We start from the raw sequence: 8,311 nt of genomic DNA, 5'->3' as shown, positions 1-8,311 counted from the left end.
GGGCAGGCGGCCTGTTGACCCCTCTGGTTCGCCTTAGGGGAAAATGGGGTCGTGACAATGTTGCCTTAGTCAAAGTCGAGGGCTTATTTGTCATTTTTGTTGCTGTTTAGTTATTTATTTTTGTTAATAAATTCGGCCAAACAACTCTTCAATTTGGCCGAACATTAGGCCCCAAAAGAATCCTAGTCTAGCCAAGTTTTACTTAAGTATTTTTAGCTTAAGTAAATCCAATTCACTTTAGATTGTCAAGTATATGGCTATATATAGCCGAGGCAAGGGACCTTCAAAATCAGTAGTTTTTATCAATAAAAATTCGTTAGTTATTCATTTTTCTCTTTCCAAGAGAGCTCCTTTGAATATTTGAGAATCTTTCTCAAGTTATTCATACCGAACTTATCAATCAAGTGTCTCCTTGGTTGTGGTGTTCTACTACCTCCAATTTGGTTCGCTAATTCGTTAAGTCACGGGTTGAGATTGTATCAATATTGTTCGCCACTTAGAGGGTTAGATTGGGTCAAATCCTCCGCTGCCAAACCATTGGTGTCGTTGTCTAGATCGTGTCGGAGTATGTTTCACATCACCATGAATCATGAACCTTCGCTAAAGCACAAATATCTACTAAAACTGTCCAAAATAAGCAATGTAAAAGGAAAAGTTAACATAACCCTACAAAAGAAAAGAAAAGAAAAACTAAAGGAACATAGAAGCAAAGCAAAATGCAGCTCAAGGTGCCGGCCCAGCGCTTCTGTGAGGACTCATGTTTTATTCTTAAAATAATTATTTTTATAATTATTTGCCTTACTATTAGTTAAATATATTATCGTTACATGAATCGTTTTTAAATTTCGCCTTATCGCGCGTGAATCGAAAGTTCGCGTATTTCGTGTCAAATCGACTAAGTGGAGATTTAAGAAATTTATATTAGACTACTAAGAGTGAATAATTATAGTGTTAAAGGAATTACATTTGAGGATTAGTGCACTAGTGCAACAAACAAGAGAGAAAAGTGGTAGTTAGGAACACTATATGCTCACTATTCCTAGTTGACTTTTGTACAACTTTTGGCCACAAATTCCTTAAGCTTCCAAAGGAAGCTTCACAACACAAAACACTCTCTCTCCTCACTCCATAGTTTGGCCAAAAATAGCAAGGGAAAGAAGAGAAAAGCTCCACTCCATCTCACTTCATCTTGCTTCCATTTCCTTCACAAATCACCACCCAACTCCTAAACACCTTGGAGATTAACTTGAGCTTGGAGAAAGGCTTCATCTTGTGGTGATTCTTGGAGGTTTATTGGTGAAAATTTCTGGTTTCATGCAAGGCTAGAGGTAAAACCATCAACTCATCCAATCCTTCTATTTAATTCAAGATTTATGGTTGGTTGTGCAAGGGTTTGAAACCCTAAGCAAAGATAGATAGAGGACTTGAGGAAATCTATTTGTCTTGCTTTAAACTCTAAGATAGTGGACTTGGTGTGACCTTTAGGTAGCTGCCTTGAGGATTAAATGCTTGATTAATGTTCTTTATATGTTAAGTGAGTTGATTATGGTTAGAAAAGTGAAAGGAAAATCAAAGGAAGTGGAGACTTGAGCTGGCCGAAAATTTTTGGTCATGTTTCTCTGTGATATTTCAAAATTTTTGATGATTGTTGGCTGTGAAATTGATGCTTATATGTTTTATATGGTGTGTACAAAGTGTTGTCCAAAAATCATTTGATTTGGTTGAGCAAAACTTGGAATTTCGAAATTGAAAGAAACCTGGAAATGGGTTCTGGCTGTCCGAATAGTAACTCTTTGATTGAACATATCTCTTTGTACAAAAGTCAAAATCGAGTGCTGTTTGTGTCATTTGAAACTAGACAATTGTAGCTTTCCAACGGTATAAAATTCACCCTCTAGTTCGAGCTGAGTGAACTGTAGTGATTCATCAAAGTTTGCTGTCCTGTTCTGACTGTCTATCCGAGAGAAAGGTAGAAGCTGTTCTTGAAGCTGCATCTGATTTTGAAAATGATTTGTTCTGATTAAATATAGAGTTTTGAATATAGTTTCCAACGCCACCAACCATTCTCAATTTCAAATTGTATTGAGTGAGATATGGTTCAATTTCCAAACTGTGACAAAGCTGGAAATCTGGAAATCTTTCTCTTCTTGCTGGCCGACTAGTCTAGTTTGTTGTGGGATGTTTTATTTCAAAAATTTCGATGTCAATCAACCATCAAGTGTTTATTAAAGGTTTCTAGTACCTTGGTTTCAAAAATGAACCGAATTGGGACTGATTTCAAGGTGTAAAATGTTTAAAAAGGAAAGAAAAGCAAGAGGACAGATTTGCTTTGAGAATTTCCTAAATTTTGGTAGTTTTGTTAACTACCTTTCCACGTGCGTTTTTGTGTGAAATTTGATAGAGAAGTAGCACTTATATGGAAGTTTAAGTTTACGAAATTTGGTATTATTCTAAGACCATTTCGATACCCAAATAATGTTCCAAAGTTTGCTTTTCAAATCTGGAAAATCCCTGATCAGTGTTCAAATTCCGGCCGACTTTAGACTATTATATCTCAATGCTCAAAACTCCAAATTTTTTTCCGTTTGTTGTGTTTGAAACCTTGTTTGGAATTCATATTGTGTTACCAATTTCAAAGGCTAGTTCACTTTCTGTGAATTTTTCCGAATTTCCAAAGATTGCCAAAAAAATGACTGAAACTGCCCTGTTTGTTCAGAACAGCCACTTTGAGTTGAAAATTGAATGCCTTTTGTTTAGAATCTTGGAAAAGTGTCTTCTAGGAACTTTTAGTACCTTGAACCTAGTTTCCAACGGTATAAAGGTTTCCATTTTTGGATATGCCAAACTCAAGATTCGATTTTCTAAAGATTGTCATGCAAAGCTGAAATTTCCCTATTTCTTATGAAAATGAGTTTTTGAGAACTCGTTATTCTTTCTTGATATTGATTGATCGTTTTAAACTCGATTTCATAAAGGTAATCAGTTTCTCTTGTGTTATTAAACCCTCACTCTTGAATCTCGATTTTCGAGATATTGAGGCTTTTCGAGACATTATTTTAATTTGAAAATGAATGTACATTCTTCCTTATTTGGCAAGGAGTTTGTAAGTATTTATGGGTAATAGTTAATTGTTATGTTTCCAGACGCTCAAGAGGATCTTGAAAAGAATCCCGGAGCCGACCATTAAAGATCTTTTGCACTTACTCTCTTATTGTGATTTGGTGAGTGTCAAGTGCATGACTTGTTGAAATTATGTGAATTGCTTCTTATGGATTAAATGATTGATAATTGTTGAGTCGAGTGTATACGTTATCAAACTTATTCTCTTTTAACTGATTGTATAACTGAATTGCTCATGACTGAATTGTAATTGATTGACTGGATGTCGTTTGGAGTGAATCTCCTCAAACTATAACTGAACTGGGGGACGCCCAAATCTCAATTGACCAACCTTGCGACTCGAGCCAGCAAGGGCTTGGTCGAGAAGCTCGGTGAACCATGAGATAACTGTAAGTTTGATCTATTAAGAGATATCGCTTGGCCTACTCGAGTAGTAGTTGTGACGCCCCCGCTTCTCCCAAGGGCGAACCCTACGGTATCGGCGGGACGCCTGCCTAACTCGCGCCAGGACTCGAAACACAAAGTCAATAAAACTATATTAAACCAAAAGAGTACTATTCACAATATATTTAATGCCAAAAGAGTTCTATTTACATCTTCAAAAGTATCTATTCAGACCACCATATTACATTATAATAACAATCAGCAGAAGGTGGACCCTAAGGTGGGTCCTTATACAAACCACCAATACAAAAAGGAACATCTTAACCGACCAACTATTACAACTAACCCTAACTATACTAGTGGCAGTGTCCAAAAGTTTCCCCGCGTCGCCCCCTACTAAGGAAAACAAAGGAAACGGGGTAAGCTATATGCTTAGTAAGTACACGGGGGTAAACACTTAAATTTCATATGAAAATAAACAACTATTTCACAAAATGCCAAGTCAAGTGCAAAAGTACAATACAAATTGTTGATCTTGATCCCTATCTTTTGATGTTTACAAAACAAATGGATGATACTAATATCTCTTCAAGATATACTTTCAGTTATGAAGTTATTTGATTCCATGAACAAGTGCAATTGAAAGAAGACAAAGGTTGCTGAAAGCTGTCGGACGCTCAAAAAGACTGCATCGGATGTCCGACAACCATTGAGTATCTTCGGACGCAGAAAACCAGCCTACCGGACGTCCTAAGGAATTGAAGAAAAATTCTCAGTTTTACATCATACCTTCGGATGCAGAAAACCAGCCTATCGGACGTCCGATAGAATTGAAGAAAATTTTTCAAACTCACTGCCTGCTGTCGGACGCAAGCATCGGACGTCCGACAGTATCGGACACATGCATCGACGTCCGACACTCCAACGGCTAGTTGACTCTTCAGCTACTTTCTATCCGTTGGAAGCACTAATGAGGCACTTTCTTGATCCTATATAAATAGTGGTTGGTCAGATACTTCAAACAACTTTTGAACACTTAAGATACAAAAGATCTAGAGTGATTTTAGTGAGAAAATACTCATCAAAGAAGATTTGTAGTCTTAGTTGTGTGAGGTTCATTGTAAGCTTTTCATTTGTGAGTGAATCTTTCATGAGTGTAGCTCTGTGAGAGTTGTCCTGAGGGATAGTAAAACGTCCTGGCTTGACCGAGTGGTGTTCGGGGCAAGGAGGAGGTGAACCTTCCTTTGTACGCAAGAGTGATTGTAATTCATCAATTTGAAGAAGCTTATTTGAATTAATCTACAAGCTCAAGAGGAGCTGTGTAGTTAATTGGTTTGCAATTCTTTCCCTTTTATTTACTTACTGTTATATTGCGATCTTTTAATTGTTTATCGTTTGGCTTTTTGATTGGTTGTCTTCGATCCTTACAATTGGTATCAGAGCTTGGTCTCCTAGAGATTAAGCTCAATCGGATTTGGAGTAAAAATGACAACCAATTATGTCATGTTTTTTGAAGGACATTCTGTCATTAGACCACCTATGTTTAATGGGTCAAATTATGTGAGTTGGAAAGAAAGAATGATTATCTTTTTGTAATCAATTGATATTGAATTGTGGCTTATTATTAGTGAAGGTCCATATGATGCCTCTTTTATAGATGAAAATACTCATACATCTAGACCAAAAATAAGAAGTGAACTGACTGCTGTGGATAGAGCTCATCTCACCTTAAATGCAAAAGCCATGAATGTATTATATTGTGCCTTAGATTCAAATGAATCTGCTAGAGTCAAAGGCTGCAAGTCAGCCAAAGAAATTTGGGATAAATTGAGAGAATTTCATGAAGGTAGTGAGAATGTTAGAGAACAAAAGAAGTCTATTCTGGTTACAAAGTATGAATCCTTCAAGATGCAACCTCATGAAAACATTGATGAGATGTATTGTAGATTTAATGACCTCATTAAGGATTTGGAGGTGCTGGAAAAGGAATACTCTCTAGGTGAGAAAAACAGAAAAATTCTGAATGCCTTATCAAAGGATTGGGAGAGTAAAACGACTGCTATTGAGGAAGCTAAAAATCTAAATACCTTGCCCATTTAATCTCTTATTAACTCTCTAACTTCTTATGAGCTGAAACACAAGTTCAAGGTGCAGGAGGAAGAAGGTACAAAGGTGAGAAAGAGTATTGCTCTAAAAGCTTCACAAGATGAAGATGATACAGCCTCCGTGAGTGAAGATGACATGGAAGGTGATGATAGTGATATTGCACTCATCACACGAGGCTTCAAAAGAATACTCAACAAGAGGAGATTCAGAAAAGGTGGATCTAGCAACTTCTTCCCGAATCAGTCTAACAACTTGAGAAACAAAGGAAAGCTAGAGTTCAACAAAAAGCAAATTGATAAGTGCTTTGAATGCGGCCAACCTGGACACTACGCAAGTGAGTGCCCAATGAAGAAGAGGAAAGGTGAAAGAAAACCCAGATTCAATAACTTCCTGTTCACATGGAATGAATGCAACTCCGATGGTGAAATTGAAGAGGATGAAGAATCTGCTCAATTGGCTTTCATGGCCATTGGAGATGATGAGGTAACATCTTCTAACTCTCAATTTGAAAGTGATGATGATCTTGAATCTTTTATTATAAAATTGCATGATAGTTTGAAAGAATCTTGTGTTAAAAATAAGGAATTGAAACACAAAATTAGTTTTCTTCTTCAGGACAATACACGCATTTTTCAAGAAAACAAGAAGCTAAAAACTGAAAATGATTTCTTGAAAAAGAATGAGATTGATTTACAAAATAAACTTGATAGAAAAACAAGGTTTTGTGACATACTAAAAAATGAACAAAATTGTTTGAAAAGAAGAATGAATGATCTTGGCCAGTGGCTTCAACATCAGAAACAGAATTACCTTCAAAGGAATGATAAAAAGTCTCACTTTAGCACTCATCAGAACAAGTTAAATTATCATGCAAATGATTTTACCATCCATAGGAGATGTCAAGTCAGTTTTGTTAAATCTGTTCATTTGAATGATCCATCAGCTATGTGCAGCTTTTGTTGTCAATTCGGTCACATGAATAGCAACTGTTATGTTAAGAAAAACATGAGAAATGGTATGAGATGCATGTGGATAGTTAGACATGATGCTAACTCTAACAAGTAGGAGATATTGGTAAGATTGATGTGATTCTTGTTCATACTATTTTTTTTCTCTTTTGATATTTCTGATACTTTGAACTGAGTTTTCGCTGATATTTTTTGTATATTACTGAATCTGTATGATGTCTAAAAGGGAAAGAAAAGAACTATTCTAATATAATGATGATTTGCTTTGTTAAACTCTCTGTGATATGTTGGTACTCCTTTTGATATCAATTCTCTGTGATATGATAGTTATTGCTGTCATTTCTCTGTTTTTACTTGAAATACTGGATTCTTTGTTATTGTTGTTGGATTATGGTAGCTGATTTTTACTCTCATCTTATGATGACAAAAAGGGGGAGAAATGGATGCAATGAGTAAAGGGGAGTTATTCTGAGATTATGAGTTTGGCTCTTGAAAGTTTTGGATGCAATGATTGAGGGGGAGCTTATACTTATTTTTGTTTCTTTCCATCCATTGTTTTGTCATCATCAAAAAGGGGGAGAATGTTGATCTTGATCCCTATCTTTTGATGTTTACAAAACAAATGGATGATACTAATATCTCTTCAAGATATACTTTCAGTTATGAAGTTATTTGATTCCATGAACAAGTGCAATTGAAAGAAGACAAAGGTTGCTGAAAGCTGTCGGACGCTCAAAAAGACTGCATCGGACGTCCGACAACCATTGAGTATCTTCGGACGCAGAAAACCAGAATTTACATAGCAAACAACAGCAGGCTGTAGGCTTGAAATCCCTCATTTGTGTTGTATTCCGCAACTTTGGGACCAGTGTAATTATAGTACTATTTAAAGGATAATGCATATACTTCTTGTCAAAACAAGATTGAGCATCTCGAATTACTTCATCACCAATTACATGCTAATTCTTCTTTAAAAAAATTGTGCACTAAAGCCATCTGGGCTTGGAGCTTTACCGTCCTTCATAGCAAACATAGCATGTTTAATCTCTTCAGCTGACACACTAGCCTGGAGAAAGTCGAATTGATCACTAGTGATGGTTTTGGCATTTATCTGTTGCAGCTTGCCCTTCAAATCAGGGTACTAAGAGTTAGATTTACTAAACAGAGTCTGATAAAATTCCCCTGCAATTTCTTTAACTTGCTCATGGTCCTCAACAACATCAACTTCATCATTTCTAAGAGAGAGTATCTTATTCCTGGCAACATGACCCTTCATCTTTCTGTAGAAAAAAAGCAGTATTTTTGATAGGGTATGAATTGCATTATCTTTATATGTACAAATTGCTAGTTAACGGTGATAGTTGAGCTACAACTTGAATAGAAATTGTTTAATTTTGATCTTATGTTATTTTAATAGGTAGAGAGCTCAATTGGAAAGAAAATGGACCAATCTTGGCAAGACAATCAAGAAAAGCAGCAATAAAAGAAGAAGAAGAATGAACAAACAAGGGTTGCTGGATTACTAAGGATCCATAGGCAAATCCATAGCGATCTGTGCATGTATTCTCAATAACCGGCTCCAGATGTCAAAATGGTCTTCACATTGAACTTCTTCTGGTTGTTATGGTTTTGAGCTTCACCCAATGACCGGCCCACGGAAATTAATAAAAGACTTTAATTTATTAAAAGAATTTCTATATTTCTTTATTTTTCTCAATATCCCAAACAAGATC

The sequence above is a fragment of the Coffea eugenioides genome, chromosome 3, assembly GCF_003713205.1.
Source record: "Coffea eugenioides isolate CCC68of chromosome 3, Ceug_1.0, whole genome shotgun sequence".
Classification (NCBI taxonomy): domain Eukaryota; kingdom Viridiplantae; phylum Streptophyta; class Magnoliopsida; order Gentianales; family Rubiaceae; genus Coffea; species Coffea eugenioides.
Note: the sequence above shows the minus strand (reverse complement) of the source record.